The 20,813-nt window shown below is 39.6% G+C and overlaps 1 long non-coding RNA gene across 1 annotated transcript; it reads left to right on the top strand.

Moving 5' to 3' along the window:
• The first annotated feature begins 234 nt into the window (after positions 1 to 234).
• On the top strand, positions 235 to 1,966 carry LOC113746946 (uncharacterized). Its single transcript, XR_003463256.1, has 3 exons — positions 235 to 1,442; positions 1,542 to 1,631; positions 1,850 to 1,966. It is a non-coding gene; the product is annotated as an uncharacterized LOC113746946 (long non-coding RNA).
• The last annotated feature ends 18,847 nt before the right edge of the window (positions 1,967 to 20,813 follow it).

Here is a 20,813-nt window from a genome sequence, read left to right as displayed (position 1 = left end):
GGTTGTTGGTGGGAGCAAGGTGGTGTCCAAAATGATACGACAATGCGTGCAGTGTCGAAGGCTCAGACGGCCAGTTGAAGAGCAAAAAATGTCAGAACTTCCCAAGGAAAGGTGTGAAGCTTCAGCTCCCTTTACATTCTGCGGAATGGATTGTTTTGGCCCATTTTTGATAAAAAGGAGCCGCAAAGAGCACAAAAGATATGGGCTTATCCTCACCTGTTTGTCATCGCGAGCAGTCCACATTGAGATGCTAGAAGATTTGTCCAGAGACGCTTTCATCAATGCTCTAAGGTGCTTTATCAGCCTTAGAGGAGCAGTTTCTCAGCTCCATTGTGACCAGGGAACAAACTTTGTGGGGGCTAAGAACGAGCTCAAGGAAGCACTCAAACAGTGCGACACCAAGGCACTTGAAGCTTTCCTTGCAGATAGACAGTGTGAGTTCATTTTCAACGCTCCCTCCGCAAGCCATGCAGGAGGAGTCTGGGAGCGGCAAATTCGTACCATCCGCAACGTGCTCAAGGTCACAATTGCTCAGTGTCCAGGTAGACTAGACGATACCTCACTGAGAACGTTGTTTTATGAAGCTATGGCCATTGTAAACAACCGTCCCTTAAGTGTTGACTCAATCAATGACCCCAGATCACTAGAACCCTTGACACCTAACCACCTGATTTTGATGAAATCAAAGATGGCCTTGCCTCCTCCTGGTAAGTTTGTGAGAGAAGATATGTATGCTGCAAAGAGATGGCGTCGAGTACAGTACCTGGTGGAGCAGTTTTGGAGCAGGTGGAAACGAGAATATCTTCTGAACGCATCAGGCAAAAGTGGCATGTACTTCGACGCAACCTGAAAGTGAACGACATAGTCATCATCAAGGAAGACCTACTCCCAAGGAATGAATGGCACCTAGGAAGAGTAGTCGAAACCCTAAAAGGTACTGATGGCTTAGTTCGCCAAGTCAAGGTGCAAGTTGGTGATCGTAGATGGACGAAGGCAAAGGACCGTCACTCTAAACCCTCATTCATAGTGAGACCTATCCAGAAACTAGTTCTTCTCATTGAAAGTGAATAATTAGACTAACTGTCACTCAAAGCACACACCCCCTGATATGATGTGGTGGTTTATTTACCATACCCATTCAGAGTCTGTATGTGATTTACCAGTACGTTCATGTGTATCATGTTAAGAAGTCAAGAAATCATATGTTTCATTGTTCATTCACCTAGTTGAATTCATTCATATGATTTGGTGGGAGTGTAAGTGGCCGCATGAGCAGTTTGGAGGCCCATTCATGTTACGGGGTGGGAACTGTCGTTCGCTATTCATGTTCCGGGGCGGACACAGAACAGGTGACACAGAGCGGGAGAGAAACCACACCACCGACGTAACTAACTAACGGGCTCATCATCACTTTCTTTGTGCTTTTTTGGCGAATTAGCACGGTATGTTATAGAGATTTATTGTTAGATGTGTGTTTATAGTGCATTTGAATGCGAGCGGTGCACGCGGTTGTTAAATATGTTTTATTTTGTTTGTTTCAGCTCACGTGAGTGAGCACTGCAGAGACCGTAGATGCTAACCGCATGTTTGCTGGAAGTCAGAGTTTGCATCCCTTGGTTAAGCGGAGCAAGGTATAAAAATGTTATAAGTTTGCTTATACTGTGAAGTCATGGCATAGGATGTATTGTTTTTATAAGTTGTAAAGTGTTCAATATGCCAGATATACTTAAGCCATATTCATTATCTTAAATCCTTAGACAGGTGAATTTGTATGAAATTGAAATTGTGTGTTTTTTGTGTGAAAATGTGTATGAAATATTTCATTGCAATTTATGTTTATTTTCTTTAGTTTTCACAGTGCCTAAAGATCCAGAGGAATAAAATCAAGTGCACCCGTCAGAAAATCTCCACTGTCGTTATTCAAAGGCCAAGGGCTGCTACATTAATATCGTCCATTTTTTCTCCCAGTCTCATCTCTGGTGTGCTGACCTCTTCATCAATATATTTATGTACGATTTTGAGGAGAGATTGAATGTTACTGTAAATACAGTCATAAAGAAACACATTCACCAAACATGTGGTGACTCTTTGCTCTCATCTGTGTGAAATTCATTCATCATTCTATATTCACCAGGGGAGGTAATGTCAGGAAGGCCCAATTTGGCTATTGATTTATGCACTGCATTGCTTAATGAATGATCTAACCTTGGCAACATATTGAAAAAAGCTCAATCAGTTCCATGCAGGAGAGGGTGAATAATGCATTAACAGCTGATCAAAACAAACCGCGCCAGAAAAACCCACCGTGAATAAATTAGGACCACCATTGCAGACAGGCCAGCACCTTTGTTTCATTAACGTGTTCACAGATGACAAAAATTGGTCATGCAGGGCCAATGGGAGCTTCAGATAGCACTGGCAACATCCAGAACACATTCACTGCAGAGTTTAGTTTAGATCGAGGTTCCTTCTCTTACTTGCAGAGTCAGCAAGGACTCATGCCATGGAAATGAATTAAGCCCCTTACCATATATCTGAGGACCTGCAGGGAACCATCTAGATCCTTACAGTAGTCCTTCAGAGATGGATGAGGATGAATCAAAAATGTTTTAATTTTTTTATTTATCATTCATAGATAATTTCACAAGAAAAAAATGTGAGGAAGTGATTGTTGTTCTGTCTGTAGTAGATGATCTAACAAATACATGTTACAGATACATGTTTTGACTTTCTAATGAACTCTTCTTTCAGGCCAAAGCCACTGAGGGCTTGTGCTTACACATGAATAATGTTGTTTTTTTAACTTGGTGTTCTAATCTCTGACACAGCTGGAGAAAACTGTTACATTTACAAATGGCTCATATTGTCTCAGTGGTCGTATGTAGTGTGTCTGTACTGCAGCTGTGAACAGGAAGAAAATTAAACTCCCCTCATATTAATGAATAATGATCAACTTAATACTGAATAAATTCTGTTTAATTTGAGTTCATTTCATATTTTAAAACTTAATTTGAAGTTATTTTAAGATGTAAAAACTCCTTTAATTTCAAACATCTTATCATTTATTAAACTAGCTGACTCACATGTGTGCACTTTATTGACCTGCTGTGGGCAGAGGTTGAAATTTATTGTGAGCTGACTGTGTGTGATGTTGGCTAACTAATAATATAAACAGTCTGTAGATGAATCATGTCTTTGCTGCATTGAGTGCAGATGTAGACAGAGAGAGAGAGAGAGAGAGAGTGTGTGTGTGTGTGTGTGTGTGTGCACTGACATTTGAGTGTCTGTGTGTCCAGGTGTAACACCTCTCTCATGCATTGTGCAGAGTCCCTGCAGCTCCTGGACAGCTGCTATGTTGGCTGGATCACGCCTGTTTATCCTCATCTCAGCTCCAGCTGCGTAAATCCACAGATTCACACCGAAGCCTTGACAGCTTCCAGCACAGTTACATTCCAGTTTACTTACACAGTGTGCATCTTATTTGTAGATTAGGGTTGACAAAACATCAGAATTTGTGCAGGTCTGTCCTGTCTTTAAATCTGGAAGAGAATATACATGTTTGAGTGTTAATCTCTATGAACTAAAGATGTACAGTATGTATGTAAGTATTTGTATGAAATCATAAACATGTTTTATTTTGTGAATTAAAGGGTGAAAGAGGTGAGTGGCAACTGATAATGAGGCTGAATGAAGCCTGGTTAACCTGCTGACAGTCACTCAGACTGTAGATGATCCAATATTCACTTTCCGTGGATGCATTTTGCCACTTGAAAAAAAAAATGTTGAGGAAAGTGGTGAATGTGACCAAATTGGGCTAAAAAGCTCAACAGAGCTGAAACATTTCTATTTCCATTATTTTTTTTAACAAGCTTGAAACTTGAAATGATGTTTAAGTTTCATGATACAAATACTACGGTGGCCGGGAACCCTAAATGCTGCAAATAAAAGAAACTCTGCAAACAAAAAGAAACAGCGCTACAAATATAAGAAACGCTGTAAACAAAAAGAAACGGCGCTGCAAATAAAAAAGAAACGGCGCTGCAAATAAAAAAGAAACGCCGCTGCAAATAAAAAAAGAAACGCCGCTGCAAATAAAAAAAGAAACGCCGCTGCAAATAAAAGAAACTTCACAACGGAAGTGAATTACCGGGGACTATTTTTGCCGGTGCACCTGTAGTTTTTTATGTGCGCGAAGAAGAAGAAGAAGAAGTACAGACGCGTATTGCATTCACTTGAAAAAAATAAATTAGACACCTGATCTCGTAATTACGAGATAAGGAAAGGTGCCTTATTGGCTACTGCACTTCGGTAAAGTTAGAAAGATATTGGCACTTCCGAGATCAATAACTCTTAATTGAAACGTTGTTAAAACACAAAACGCATATGTTCACCATAGTAAGACAGACAACAAGCTACAACCTAATGTTCATCACAAACAACCATCCCGGGAGCCACACCAACAATTAGTGTTTACTAAGACTTTCATAATTTCTGGGAATTTTTATTAGGAATATAATCAATAACTTTAATATGATACAGTACTGCGGTAACGCTATCTACACTTAAAATCTAGTGCCCGACTATCAGTTTTGTACGGTAAAGTACAAACCGGTACGGTACAGTAAAAGAACTTGAAAATCACCCCAGAAGTAGCTGGGAACATGTAGAACAAGAATCAGGTGTTGTCAGAAAACAATTTGTTTATTATATTACTTTTCTAAATCTGCATATGTATCTTAGAAAAGAGATTATTATTTGTTCCTGAGTTTCCGAGGTGTCATGAAGGCACCATGAAGACGCTTTACCGACAAACTGATGTAGTCGGGCACTAGATTTTAAAGTGTAGATAGCGTTCCCGCAGTACTGTATCATATTAAAGTTATTGATTAATATCCTACATAAAATTCCCAGAATTATGAAAAGTCTTAGTAAACATAATGTTGTTGGTGTGCGTCCGAGGATGGTTTGTTGTGAGGAACATTAGGTTGTAGCTCGTCGTCTGTCTTACTATGGTTGAAAATATGCGTTTTGTGTTTTAACAACGTTTCAATTAAGAGTTATTGATCTCGGAAGTGCCAATATCTTTCTAACTTTACCGAAGTGCAGTAGCCAATAAGGCACCTTTCCTTATCTCGTAATTACGAGATCAGGTGTCTAATTTATTTTTTTCAAGTGAATGCAATACGCGTCTGTACTTCTTCTTCTTCTTCTTCGCTCACATAAAAAACTACAGGTGCACCGGCAAAAATAGTCCCCGGTAATTCACTTCCGTTGTGAAGTTTCTTTTATTTGCAGCGGCGTTTCTTTTTTATTTGCAGCGGCGTTTCTTTTTGTTTACAGCGTTTCTTATATTTGCAGCGGCGTTTCTTTTTGTTTGCAGCGTTTCTTATATTTGTAGCGCTGTTTCTTTTTGTTTGCAGAGTTTCTTTTATTTGCAGCATTGAGGGTTCCCGGGCACCGTAAAATACTATGTCCCAGAAAATTAACATGGCATTGTGTATTTGTGAGTGTGGGAGACGAGCTGTATGTCAAGAGGTAAAGATAAATAGACGTTCTACAGCAGACATTTGAACAGATCCTCAGTGAACAGTGTTTGGTTCTGTCTCTGTCACATGTGCCTGTTAAATTACACCTGGCTTGATTTGATGCCTCTCAGTGTCATTTCCATCTTAAAGAATCAACCTTAAAATTAATGCAGTGCGATCATGGCCAACTTGTAAACCTTACTGGAATCTAAACTGCTTTGTGTTAGCAAATCACCACACAGGCATGGAGCCTGTGTAGTCAGAAGTTAGGAAATCAGAATGAACATTGCCCTCCCCCTCTTCCCAAATTGTCATGAATTATTAATCAGAGGAGCAGAACTGCTGACTCCAAAAACTTCAAAGACTATTTTTATTTATTTTTTTTTTTAAATAAAAAGATGGCAGCAGCAGCAGCGGTAAGGCTCACTAATTAATCAGACCTGTTGATTCATTGTCAGTGGCATAAAAGGTGCTTAGTATTCACCTTTCTACCAGTCAGGTTAATCAATGGAGCCTCACATATTGACCATGAGGTTTTTACAGGGCAGCCCAGTGTCATGCATGAACCGCTAAAAACGCAGAATCATTGAATGTGCTTGTGTGAACTGAATGTATCCCTATGCAACTAAAGAATGACGACGTGAGTGGTAACTCCCACAAGAGATAACAATGCTCACACACTGTTAAGTTATGACTCGAAATAAAAAAAAAATAAAAAAAGTACATCAGGAAACAATGACACAAGGAAGATTAATTTTCACTGAGGAGAAAGGGAATGAAGATGGTGGAAAGCTCAACAAGTAAGTGACAACGACTCAATACGAACATGAGCCAACAGCCGCAAAGTTCCTGAGTTCTGATTGAACCCTCTAGACCAGGGGTCACTAATAGGCTGTCCACGTTCTGGGTCCAGACCCATTCTCTGTCCTGTCCGGACCTGAAGTTTTATTCAGTTTTGGTGGAGATTACATTTTGACCGGTGACTCTTGTTTCTGTGTTCTTACCTGTCTCTGATTGGCCAGTACTCGTTGCCTTCATGGATTTGAGTTGGTTGGGTTTAGGCATGAGGACTGAGATTGGTCAAGGTGAGGGCAAGAATGTCAGCCAATCACAGGCAGGGTAGGGCGGGTCTTGACTGAATAGAGTGGCAGTGACAGTGATGGAGAGAAAAATATAAAGAAGTGAGGAGACAAGAGAGAAAAATATAAAGGAGTGAGGAGACAGGAGAGAGAAAAATATAAAGGAGTGAGGAGACAAGAGAGAGAAAAATATTAAGGAGTGAGGAGACAAGAGAGAGAAAAATATAAAGGAGTGAGGAGACAAGAGAGAGAAAAATATAAAGGAGTGAGGAGACAAGAGAGAGAAAAATATAAAGGAGTGAGGAGACAAGAGAGAGAAAAATATAAAGGAGTGAGGAGACAAGAGAGAGAAAAATATAAAGGAGTGAGGAGACAAGAGAGAGAAAAATATAAAGGAGTGAGGAGACAAGAGAGAGAAAAATATAAAGGAGTGAGGAGACAAGAGAGAGAAAAATATAAAGGAGTGAGGAGACAAGAGAGAGAAAAATATAAAGGAGTGAGGAGACAAGAGAGAGAAAAATATAAAGGAGTGAGGAGACAAGAGAGAGAAAAATATAAAGGAGTGAGGAGACAAGAGAGAGAAAAATATAAAGGAGTGAGGAGACAAGAGAGAGAAAAATATAAAGGAGTGAGGAGACAAGAGAGAGAAAAATATAAAGGAGTGAGGAGACAAGAGAGAGAAAAATATAAAGGAGTGAGGAGACAAGAGAGAGAAAAATATAAAGGAGTGAGGAGACAAGAGAGAGAAAAATATAAAGGAGTGAGGAGACAAGAGAGAGAAAAATATAAAGGAGTGAGGAGACAAGAGAGAGAAACATATAAAGGAGTGAGGAGACAAGAGAGAGAAACATATAAAGGAGAGAGGAGACAAGAGTGAGAAACATATAAAGGAGTGAGGAGACAAGAGAGAGAAACATATAAAGGAGTGAGGAGACGAGAGATAAAAATATAAAGGACTGAGGAGACAAGAGAGAGAAACATATAAAGGAGTGAGGAGACAAGAGAGAAAAATATAAATGAGTGAGGCGACGAGAGAGAGAAAAGAGGTCAAACTGAGTCATGGCCATGGCGTGTGCTAAACGGAGGAAGGTTGACACCGAAAAACTGACTTAATCCAGAAGAATGCAGCCAATGACTTGTTATTATTATTATGAAAGTACTTTATTTATAATTCTGAGTTGAATGTCCGATAGACTTTGCTTTGACTTTTCTTATTTATATATTATATATATAGACCAAAGTTGATTCAACACACTTGTCACAAATGGCACTAAAACTGCTGTAAATAGCTATTTCCTTAATAAGCATGAGCAACATTACAGGTACATGAAAAAAAAACAAAATGAACGTGAACAGGTTCACTTGAATCTTTGCTAACTGAACTTTGAGCTCTGTTTAGTGTGAACTTGGACAACACTTTGGCATCCTGTCATGGCTGTGATGACAGACAGCCATTCAACATTGAGAATTCTGTCAAGAAGATCCTTCTATGTGTCTGTTTCTGCTGACAGTCAATCACACAGCTACGACAGTAAAAGACTGCTTGGCTCTCATACAGAAGTGGAGCATTAATAGAAGAGCTCTGCGTCCTGAAGTCATCTGCATTCAGATTTTCTCTAATCTTAAATTGTTTCTAAAAAAGGGGAACGTTTAGGATCAGCAGTATAGTTTTCTGCCCAGTTAAATTAGAAGCTTCAGTTAATAAATGCTTTTTTTTTCAGATAGCAGGGTACTGGCTGGGGGGGGGGGGGGGCTTATTGAATCAAGGTTTATTTACACAGCTTTGTGTTCAGTTTAGAAAGGATTACATTTCATGCCCCAGCAAATACCTAATGAACAGCCCTGAAAAAATCCAGGCTGGCTGAGAAAGTTAGATCTGCGGGGGCAATCTGAAAACCAGCCTGCATGCTTTTATTATCTGCACAGCTTTTAAACAGGGTGTTATTTTAAAGTGGAAAAAAAAGAGTACGAAGGAGGGAAAATAAACTGACATGGATAGAAGCCAGGCATTCACATCAAGGACTGGAAAATTGATTACATCACACTCAATTTATTTCACTCAATTAATACCTGGACAAACCTGAGTTTGTTTTTTGCAGGTTACCTGTATCCCTCCTCTGTGGATCTTCCTGAGGTTTCTTCCACCGTTTTTCCCTGTTAAAGGTTTTTTGTGGGCAAGTTTTTCCTCACTCGAACCGAGGTTCTAAGGACAGAGGGTGTCACTCAAAATGTGTTTTGTGAATTTGGGCTATACAATAAAATTTGATTTGATTTGATTAATGCTTGCAGTTTACTCAATATCATTTTGGTTATTTTGGTGAAAATTGACAAATATTATGACAAAAATTGGAGGACCCTCTACAGTCCAGTCACGGACCCCTGGTTGAAGATTCCTGCCTTAGTGTAACTGCACCCCCAAAGGACAGAGGACAATCACTATAGGGGGTGTGGCCTCATGTATGATGCAGGAGACCACGCCCACTCGACAGGAAGGATGTTGGCATCTGGTGGACTGGTGTAAGAAAATAATCTCTGCATCAATGTGGAGAAAATAAAGGAGCTGGTCGTTGGACTATAGGAGGAGAAGCCACACCCCCTCCGCCTTGTTCATCAGTGGAGCAGCTTCAAGTATCCTGTGGTCCATATTTCCAGGGACTTGAAGTGGACCGTAAATACTTTCAACATCATCAAGAAGGCCCACCAATGCCTTAATTTCCTCAAGAGGCTGAGGCAGGCCGGTCTCAACACCTCTGTACTGGCAGCTTTCTACAGGTGTGTGGTGGAGAGTACACTCACCATTTCCATCATTATGCTGCCCAGAGCATACTTCCATTGAGGACACTGTTATGGTTGTGGAGCATTTAAGTCCAGAACATGGAGGCTCAAACACCGGAGGCTGTCAGACTGACTCAGTCCTTCATTTAAATGCTGTATCTCTGTCTTGTTGTTATTATTCTGTTTTTTATTGTCATTGTTATTACCATTTATCCAAGAAATTTTTAACAAAGTGTTGGGCAACACTTTTAATTTTAAAATTAATTTTAGACTATTGTCTGTACATCACTGCTCCTGAGTACTCATTTTGTTTCATAAGCATGCAAATGACAATAAATAAACCTTGAACCAATCTTGAACCTTGAACATTAAAAAAAGGTCTATGAAGGAGTATGAATGTTTTTATCTGGTGACAAAGAGGGTTGTGTTTACAGTCAAAGATAAATAAAGACATAAAACAATGATTTTTCTATTTTATTGGCTGAATGGATTCTAAGCACAACTGATGGCTCACTGTAACTGAACAACAGTGCGCTGCAGGACACTTTTTAAAGTAAGTAGCTATAAATCTGTTACAGAAAGTAGCAAATTAGTGTATTTCTTTCTTCTTTTTTGACATTTAAAAAGACAAGCATGCTGTTTCTGCTGAACTGTGAAAACAGCATGCTGGTTCACTGTCTGGAAGATCCAGAGGCAGAGACTCCCTCAAGGCTTAGTCAAGCATGGAGCTCCAAATATGTATTGATCATTTCAGTGGCATATAGAATCAGACTGCTCTGAACAGCCCGAGGTATTGAATTAATTAGGATGGTTCGTGGGGGAAAGTGCTGCATCAACATAATTATTGAAGAAACAATTATGTTAACAACTCCTTTACTGCGGGCATGCTGACTCTGTATTTCATTTTTCATGGATGCTCTACAAAGTGGCATAGTTTGTGCTTCCACAGTAACAAAACGTATAATGAACAGCTCCAGTGTGTTAAAAGATCATTAGAACCTGCTCAAACTCAACTAGAAGGCACTTTGGATAGAGAAGAAAGCTGGGTGAATCCCTCAAACATGCAGATATCATTTCAAGCCAAAAGGAAACAATAAGCAGTTTTATGTCATGCAGTGGAAAGTATAAAACTGACCATAAGTCAGTGATGGGCAACCATGTGCCATATAAACAACAGTCTGCAGGCTTTCAGGTTGTAGTAGTTTGGAGTATTTGTCATATTTTATCTTGTGTGACGAAACCAAAAATAATGCAAGAAATAATCAGCACCACTGTGGAAGGAAGAGAGGAGAAAGAAACGTTTTCAGAAAGGGTGAATTCAAATTGTCACAGTTTATTTTGAATTTGGGATCAGGTGAAAACTGTTGTAATAATGTGAATAGTTATAGTTTAATAGTACAGCAGTATAGTTCTGGTTTGAGTCAGCTATTGAAACTACAGCAGGGTTTGGTGTCGGAGAGAAGTGATAGTGGCATTAATGTTGGAAAAAAAGATAAGGAGAAAAAGTTTGTAAGGAAATATTGAACCTGGTAGCAGGCATAATTCTATAGTGAAAGTGTGACTCAGAGGGAACCAACCTAAATGGTCTTATTATTATGCAACTATTACATTGTGCAATCATCATTTATAATGATAAATCAAAGAAAAAAGGAGTTTGATTTGTCACTGAGCACTACCTGAGCAGTTGGGGGTCAAAGCAGGGTTCTGTACAGACTGAAGACTGAGACGCAAAGTACAAGACAAAGACAGGCTACATTTTTTGTTATTTTTTTCTTTAAATATAATAAAGTTATATCCTTGCTATGGGAAGCTTTTCTCACAAATACAAAATAAAGAAAAAAGGCCAGCACAGGATATAGCTTCCATAGTCCACCAGCACAACAATATAAAACTAATATAAATCTACTAGCCGATAAGCCAAAATGACACAAATAAAACACAAGATGTAATAAATCGGAATGATCATTTGAAAGCACAGTTACAGCGGTGAGATCAGAGACATGAAGTGTGCTGCAGTGACACTCAGAGTAGCCCGATTTGTTGATATCACTTCAGTGAGCAGTGCTGCTAAAATCTTGTTATAATAAATACATCAGCTTTACAACCTTCCAGTCATTGTCCTCCAGTTTGTAAAGCACAGTTCATCCACACAAGTGGAGTTAATATTTAAATGGAGAAGTGTTTAGCATGAGATTCACAGAATGTGCCAGTTTCAATTTCTACTTTTGTGAATAAAACTGTGTGGAAATAAACAAATAAATCTTTGACAAATTAGCGTTTTTCAGAACAACCTCTGATTGTCTTGAGGTATTAGAGGGATTTTAAGTCTGTGTGTGTGTGTGTGTGTGTGTGTGCTCTCTGTTTCCTTTTGGAAACTGATTTGGCCAAAAAGCATTTGAGAGAGTTCAGTTTCAACAGACATATCGGTATTTTCGTGAGGAATTATCTGACATCATTTGATACTCTGTAACTCTGTGGATGCATTTAAGGAAGAGACGGATGACACCATCAGATTCAACTGGCAGAGACTTAAAACCAGTCAATATTCCACCGTGGTGCACTTTTTTCGGACACATTTTTTTGTTATTTCTGTCTGTTGGTTCTCCCCTTGTTGTGTTCAGGGATGCTTTGAAAACCGACAATTGCGGGTCAGTTGCGAAAGAGCCCCAAATTGATGAGCTGAGTCAAACGCCCAACAGGAGAAAAAATTATTAATCGACAATGAGTGTGTATTAACCCACCGACAAGGGGAATTTGGGGAGATATTTATTAATTTTCCATATGGTTTCTAATTTGTATAAGTGCTTCACACAACGTCACTTGATAGACTTGATATACATCCTTTAAATACAAATAATTTCTCCTACCCATCATTAGAGCATGCTGTTCAACCCTCCATCTACCTGTGCCTGTCTCCAAAACATCCCATTTAACCCACCACGAAACTGTAGAGAAATAAATAACAATGGTTATTTCATGATGGCATATTTTCCCAACATCACACACATCAGTGTTTCCCACAGGTCACAAATATACATGGAAGAGCTTCCTCCTTCTGCCAAGCCTTTTCTATCAATAGATCACATACTGTAAGTAGATTTATGAGGAATGAAAACAAATCCAGTCTTAGCCAAGTGACTGATGGATCAATGAATCATGAACCAATAGACCTGATATATATAGAAACAGATGGGAAATCAGTGCAAAGAAGAACACGCTAGTTTTTATTTAGCACATGCAACACAACATGCACGACAAATTATTTTCACACCCTCACCACCTCATGATGGAAAGCACACAAAGAGGTTCCTATGATGCAGCTTTTAAGTTGAAGGCCATCGATCTGGCTATCCAGGAAGGAAAAAGAGCTGCTGCACGTAAGCTTGGCGTTAATGAATCCATGGTGAAACGTTGGAGACGGCAGCGGTAATATAAATAAACATTTACGGTACAAAATCTTTCTGTGTATCTGGTAAATATCTAATTTCTCAACCTGAATATCGGCAGCTTATAGTCCGGTGCAGCTTATATATGTAATACATATGTCCGGAAAATATGGCATTATAAAGAAAATGGCGTAGATGGTCTCTGGACAGTGTCATGACCTTTGTTATAATCTGGTGCTACATAAATCACATTAAATGAATGAAGTATACCATGCCCAAATATTCTGGTATTGTCCACATGTTTAGTGGGTTTTAGAGAGAATTGAATATTTAATATCAGAGATGCGTTCCAGTATTGTCACTTTTCCCTCTCATAGCTTGTGTAAAAGTGAGATCTACCTGCTGAAGACATTTATGGTTGCAAGAAAGCTTTTTTATGAGGACTGTCAGCTACACTCCATGGGACAGATGACCCTCCATCTTCAGAAAGACACGGGTGAAGAATATAAAAATGAAATGCGATTCTTACAGGAACTGGACGCTGATTAAGGCTTTTTTTTTCCTATTTGACTTTAACATCCAGCAATAATGCTCCTGTGGACACTGTGTAATGAACTGTGACATTAGCTGACCCTCATGTTATTTATTCTGCCTTAGTTTGTAAAAACATGACAATGGTGTCTTAGAGAACATGTATTGCTTGCACCTACATTACCATGTGACGATAATATAACATAACAATAAATAGTCAGTACATTAGTACAGCAACATTCTCATTGTGATGGCTCAGTGGCTGCCAGGAAGGGCTGAATCGGAAAATATGACCCGTTATTATATTTGACATGTTAACCAGCTAACCCCAGAGCAAAATGAAAACACACCAACTATGAGAGCACTCGGTGTGTTATAGTGAAGAGTGCTGCATTAGCTCATTGTTAGGCTTTTTAAAGCTGACAGAGGACCATTTGGGAAAAGAAAAAAGCCTTTAAAGAGACGACAAAAACTCTAAAAGTGTGTATAGTATCTATCACAATGTACGGCTGCACGATCATGACAATGGGCTCTCGCACATTATCTCATTAGAGTGAGAAGTTCTATTCTATTCTGCAACTCCCTGATGTATCTCATGCAGGCTAAAACCCTATTAGAGTAATGTGATTCTCAACCACCTCTGCTACAGATGTCTTTTGGAGCTGTGAGAAATATTGTGATATTAGTGCTCTGCTTCTTCTGGCTCTCTAATGTTGTTTGCTTTCAAACATGGCTAAGTTATTCCTGCTGTCCGAAGGCTGATAATGATGAACATGCTTTCGGCCAGCACAAGAATCTCAACGATATTTTCAATCTAAACACTTCAACAGAAAAAGATGATTAATGGCTCCAGCCCAAACATTCTGCAGATAAAAATGAGCCAGGTGGACATGGATGAAGAAAAATGCAACTTCCCTTACATTTTTCTCACTGCTGTGTAGAGCTTCTTAACACCATCGAGGTGGTTACCAAATAGTGGTGTAAGAAAACCAGCTCATCAGCACTGCACCTCTGCTCAGGTGTGATGCTAATGGTAAAAGATGTTTAGTCCGTGCATTGTGTCATATTTCATCTGGTCAAGGAATCTCAGGAATTCATATTAACAGAAGGGTGAAGGATTTTTAGCAGAGACCCTGAATACACCAACACCATAACCATGTTATGTAAAGTCTGGTATTCATGCTGGCAGAAAAAACTACCCAGACAACCTTGAGGTTATATCTATGTTGATTTCCAATTCATGGGGATAGTGTTATTCTTTATTGTTAATTATTACATTTTTGCATATAATTAAATCATGTTTGTTTGTGTTGTGTATTACTAAAATAGTATACTGAGTAGGGCTGGGTATCGGTACTCGATACCTTTCTGTTCTTTTTGTACCAAGATCAAGAGAAAATGACTGTTTCTATGGTTTTGCTCGCAGCCAGTCACCGCAAGCGCTCTTCGATTCAATGCGCTGTGTGATTGGTCCACCACCGCACCAACAACAGTTTGTATGGTGGTGAAGCGGGTTGAAGCCGTGCGCTCTGCATCTGTGGTGGAGTTGGCTGGTCAGCATTCCGAGATGCCAGAAAAATGCTCAAAAGTATGGCTGCTGTACTACATGCCCGTGGCGCTGGGTACTAACAAATGCATAAAATGCCGCAAGATTATTTTTGGGGAAAACCTCATCAAACATGCAGAAAACTTCAGCGTGGGGAACTGCACAGTGTTTACAAAGCCAGTTTCTACAACACCAGTGTCGTCGTCATCTCAACAGGAGAGCGCTACCACCGATAACTTTATAAGGCAGTGGTTCTTAACCTTGTTGGAGGTACCGAACCCCACCAGTTTCATATGCTCATTCACCGAACCCTTCTTTAGTAAAAAATAAAATATTATTTTTTTACTGGTGCACAAAATGAACCGTGCATTAACATCACCTTGTTCAAATAACAAAACCAACACAGTGCATGAACTCACAACAACTTACCTCAGTGTGACTTCTGCTGTTGCCTTTGAGAGACCAGTTCAGATATGCGTGGCTTCACCTTGGCAAGTGCCAGTCTCATGTCATTTTCACAGCAAAGTCTGTTCCTTTTCTTAGTTTTTATCGAAAACGATTGCTCACATAGATATGTTGTAACAAATGGTATAAAAAATTCCAGGGCTGAGGCTCCACCGAACCCCTGAGACCGACTCACCGAACCCCTAGGGTTCGATCGAACCCAGGTTAAGAACCACTGTTATAAGGTAATATATACGTGGTTACTATGTTAACAGTACTTATCCTTTGTGTGTTAAAACATTTATTGTCAAGTAAATTGTTTTGGGCATGTTGTAAGCAACTGTGCTAACGCTAGCCTAGCTTGCAAGTTAGCACCCTACTCAGTCACATCTGTCAATGCTTTGTTCAGTGGTGACTATGAGCCACTCCATGTCTGACTCTGCACTGTGGGAGCTGTTCACCGAGGAGGACCTGGCCCTTAAAACCATCCAGGCTCCACTCCTTGACCGGTCAGATAAGAGAGATGATCAGATTCAAACCCTGGGCTACAGCAAGGACTGAGCCTTCTCACATGGGGCCGCTGCTTTACCAACTGAGCTAAACGACACCCCGACATGTTAATATTTCCTAAAAATAACTGTTGAGGAGGACTGACTGGTCAGTGGTTAGAATAAGAATGTTGGTTGTGATGTTGAAACCTACACAGCCCAAATAATACTCTGGTGTACAGTTCTCCAATAAATATTTGAGCACTTTCAAAATGTATTTGTGAATAGGGAGGAGTGGTGACATTTATGCAACCGATTGATTTCTTTTCACATGATTAAGAATGAAGTTCAAAAAAGTATCGAATTAAGTACTCAATTGGTATCGGTATTGTGTTAAGGGTACTGGTATCGGTATTGGTATCGAAAATTTTTAAATGATACCCAGCCCTAATACTGAGTATATTATGACATTTAGTATACTCAGTGGTGGAAAGATTTTTTACTGGGGAAATGACACTTGGGTGGGGTCTGGAGGTTATGTGCACAGTACTGTACTGTACCTCTTCATGTCATGTGTCTTATGTTCATTCTGTGTTTTGCAAATTTCCCCAGAGCTTGCTGAAGATCACACTCTTATGAATCCAACAGTACCACATCATCTGCAAAAAAAAAAGCAGAGACGCAATTCGGACACTCACAAATATCACAGACAGGATAAGGGGCAACACCCACTGAACAAGGATCCTTCTACAAGAATCAGATGGCTTGTAGCAATGGCCATGGTACCCAATACTCCTTCACCACACCCCACAGGACATCATTCCATTGTGGGAATTTTTGAAGGTATTAGAAGTGTAAAAATTGTGCTGATGACAATGCATTAGTAGACACACGTGAGCTGTTTGTAGGCTGCTACATGTGTAAGAGCAGTCTCTTAGACAAAACAAGCCAGTGGATGAGTTAAGGTGTAGAAAAGTGCAGACATGCTGAAAGCACAAAGACATAAAATCATTAATTCCCCCCAAAAAAGAAGATTTTGTTCCGGTCTTTAACAAACAGGAACGATGTAAGGCAGCTGAAGACAGGGACTGGTAAAAAGAGATAAGATTTATGGAACACAGAGGATTCCTCAGGATATATCTACCTCTAATCTGAGAGCAGATCTTATGTTGTGGTCAGAAACACAGCATGTTGTGTATTTTGTAGCTGACAGTACATGTGAGGATGTAATAAAAAATAGCCCATGAGAGGAAAAAGCTTAGATATACAAAGTAATCAGCAGAGGCAGAGGGTGGTGGTACACTCAGTGGAGGTGGGTTTTGTTGAACTTTAGTTTTATCCCTGTGAATGGCAGTGTTAAAACAGGCAGTGAGAAACACTGCACCTTTGTTAATAGACTAACTTTGATGACTGAGCCAAACATGTTCTTAACATGCTAGTTAGCTCAACCTGCTGCTTGATTTTGATGTGTGTGGGTGCAGGTACGAGTGTAATTCTGGGATGCTGGGACACACAGATGAGCCTTGTTGGTGATGTGGGCCCAGCTCAATGAAACACTCACAAAAGACTTCATATAGAAAGCATGTTCTTTGAATCAGGTCAAGATATATCCTCTGTGGCTGTGAAGTGAAGCCAAGTCAGAGGTGCCAAAAACTGCAGCTCCTCAAATGGGCACTTGAGTCAGTCTCCATAAGTCCCCATGTTTAATATATATATATGGTCAAAATACAGAATATGACCTTTGCTTTGATGAGGAAAGGTGTAAGGGAACTTTAAAAGCGGGTAACAGTTTTATAAGAGTAGCAGAGCCAGATATGTAGCCATGCCTGTTAAACCAGTGGGGTCAGATAATGTAGTTTAGCATCAGCAGATACAATGTGGATATAAGGCTGCTGACTATCTGCTGTTTGCTAATGTGAGAGAAGTTAAAGGCAGCTTGAATGTACCTCAGGTCAGAACTACGGGCTCATGTTGCCTGTTGGAGGCCTCAGTAGGTTTTTGACGGTGGAGCTTTACACTCACTACAGGGCCTTGATATCACATATCATATGACAAGAACACTGGACTTACATCACCCAACTTTTGGCACATTTTACACTGTAATGATGATTAAGATGACACATTAACATTTGGTGTATGTGCATGCTTCTGTACATGGACCCATGATCATGCAGACTAATGACTGTATGCCTCTTATGGTTGTAGTGATTCACATTAAAAAAAAAAAAAAAAAACTCCTTTATTGACTGCTCTGCTTTATCATCTAGACTGACAAGTAATCAAGAAGCCAAAAAACAAGGATTATAGTCTGTTATGGGCCACAGGTTGGCCTTTTTTGTGCAAAATATCAATAAAACATCAATAGAAAAGGTTGGTCTGATCTTGAACTGTAGAATAACCCCATATGTTATGATCTGCTCAAATTAGACACAATACAAGATAAACAAATTGCCTTTTTTTGGAAATTTGACTGTAAGGGAGTTTTCTTATTTGTTTTTGCTGGCACAGTACGAACCAATAATAATGTGCAAGCTGCCATGTATCATAACTATTGTACTGTACTGAGTGTGTCACATCATGATTGAAGTGTTGCTGTCTGGATATTAAATATGTCAGGTGAAATATTTACAGATGTGGTAGTAATAGTGTGTAGGATTTAGTGGCATGTAGCTCTGTAGTTCTATGCTCCCTCCTGTTCCAAGCATGAAGAATATGTTACAGTGGATGCAATATGCTCTAGGCGATCCAGCGACTGGAAAAATGTTATTTTTCAGTTATTTTTTATATTCTGTAAATGAGCCTTCAAATTCTAACACTGGGCCTTTAAATAAAGCCATATGAACATGTAATAGTTTGTCTCCTGTCTATAACAGATGCTCCACCTCTTCCCCATATCTACCACTCTGTCATTCAATCTTCATGGTTTTACACTGAACTTCCTATAACCTCTCAGCACATGTTCCACAGATTTCTTATCTTTACCTCACAGTTTTATTTATGGTGTTTACTTATTTGGTTGAGACTCAAATCTTCTTTGTTTGGGAAGGAGAGTGATGTGTAATAACAAAATGATCTAAATAGAGAACAATGTTTAAATTGAGAAGTTTGGATAGTATTGTTAAGTGAACCCAGGACACATGGTTACGATACCATACACAATTCTATGCATCTTAAAGAAAACTGAGACAATACTATTACACAAACACTTTATTGAGGACAGGCTCCCCTGGTTGCATCTGGCACTTGTGTTGGTATTGCAGAAGGTGCTTAACCATCTGCTGCCTGGTGGAGAAATGCACTTTACTGAGTGCACTCTTCTAGTTTGCTAATGAAATGTCTCCCCTGAAAGAAAACCAACAAAATGTTATCACAAAGGAATTTTGCAGCAAGGCAATGTGCTGTTGTGGTGAACACAACCTTATGTCAGATATTTATCAATACTTATTCTGATAAGGACACAAGAGGTTTTGGTATCCTGCTTCACTAATTTCTGCATAATGTGTACAGCATGTGTGTGTTTTATTGTAAAAAATGGCTAAATCAGTGTTGGAAACTTTGGTCAGAGCAAGAATCTTTTTTTCCCCCATAAAGCTGAAAAGCAACACATCTCTAAAGAGTATGAGAGGCTGTTTAACAGAACTCTGATATGATGTTCTATGACCATAAAATTCAATTGTGTTATCAATGTCTGAACAACCAACCATTTTGCTGGGCCATATCACATGCTTAGTTACAGTAGTAGCAACTTAAAAGTTCCCGTTCAAGCTGAACGCCAGCTGAATGGCAGCCGTCTTCCAGCTGACTTCCAGCCGGCTCCCTGCAAAGTCCCGTGAAAGGAGAGACCCCCCTCCTTCTCCTGGGCGTGTCTCTTTTTTACTGTAACTCCACCCATTCATGTGATTACAGGGTATGACCAGGAGATGGCTTGGATTATTATTAGAAGTGTTATATAGACGTTTGTTTTGTTTGATTTGCATGCGTGCCTTTGCACTAAATACATAACAATGCAAAAAAAAAGATCTTGTTCAAGAAGTTATATTTAGCCATAATAAATACCACGAAGCTGCCAGTAAAACACAGTAAAGACGTCACATCCATGATTGTCTGTCCTCTTGTCTGATTTGCGTGACACGTGGGGGGGGGGGGGGGAGGCCCATCAAGTGCAAACAAAAGGTTGATACCTACATAACAAAGGCTTCCAAAGGGCTGTTAATCACCAGGTATTCTCCCTTTTTAAATGGCGTCTCACAACGATCAAACTGTGATCAAATATCAATATAGGAGGTATTATTGCTGTTGTTTTCTTCAATTCTTTTGCAAATTTTTAAGGGGAGTTTGTGTTTTACATGCAGATGAGCGAGAGAGAGTGCGCGAGCACAAGAGAAGAGACGCTTCAGTATTATGTAAAGACTAGTGGTGGCCATAGATACTGTAGATTAATGCGCCAATGCCGGCCCGGCATTAGCGCGATCAGCTTCCCGGAGTAAACAAAGGCAGCTGTCCAGGTGGAAGCGGCATTTAAAAAAACACGAGAAAACTCAAAAACTTTCTAAAAACAACATTGCAAAGAGACAGGACCCCACAGAGTTACAGCGAAGAAAAAAAAATGAACAAAAGAGAAAAAAAGTCAAAAAGCTACCTCAAAGGCTGGAACAGTTTTGAGAATAGATTAATGTGATATTTTTTTTACGCCTGATAGAGTCTCACCTTAACGCAGCAGCACGCATAACGGCCCACCACTAGTAAAGACAGAACAGACTAAATGTTGTTGATTTGGTGAATGCTGACATGTTAGAATAATAACACCTTAAATTTAATTTCAATTCATGAACACGCTCAAATCATAACGGCTACTGTACACTATGCATACTCAAACCAGCTGCATTTCCGCTCTGTGATCTGTGACACTGGGAGACCAATAAGCCTGTTACTGTAAGCGCAAACAAAGATTGAGCAACGAAATGTTAACGAGGTGTGTAAGCTACGTCATCTCCAGTAGAACAACTGTAAATAAGTTCTGTGAGAGAAGCGCCAGCTCC

Source organism: Larimichthys crocea, chromosome I (genome assembly GCF_000972845.2).
Source record: "Larimichthys crocea isolate SSNF chromosome I, L_crocea_2.0, whole genome shotgun sequence".
Lineage (NCBI taxonomy): Eukaryota > Metazoa > Chordata > Actinopteri > Sciaenidae > Larimichthys > Larimichthys crocea.
This window is presented reverse-complemented; position numbering and strand designations above follow the sequence as displayed.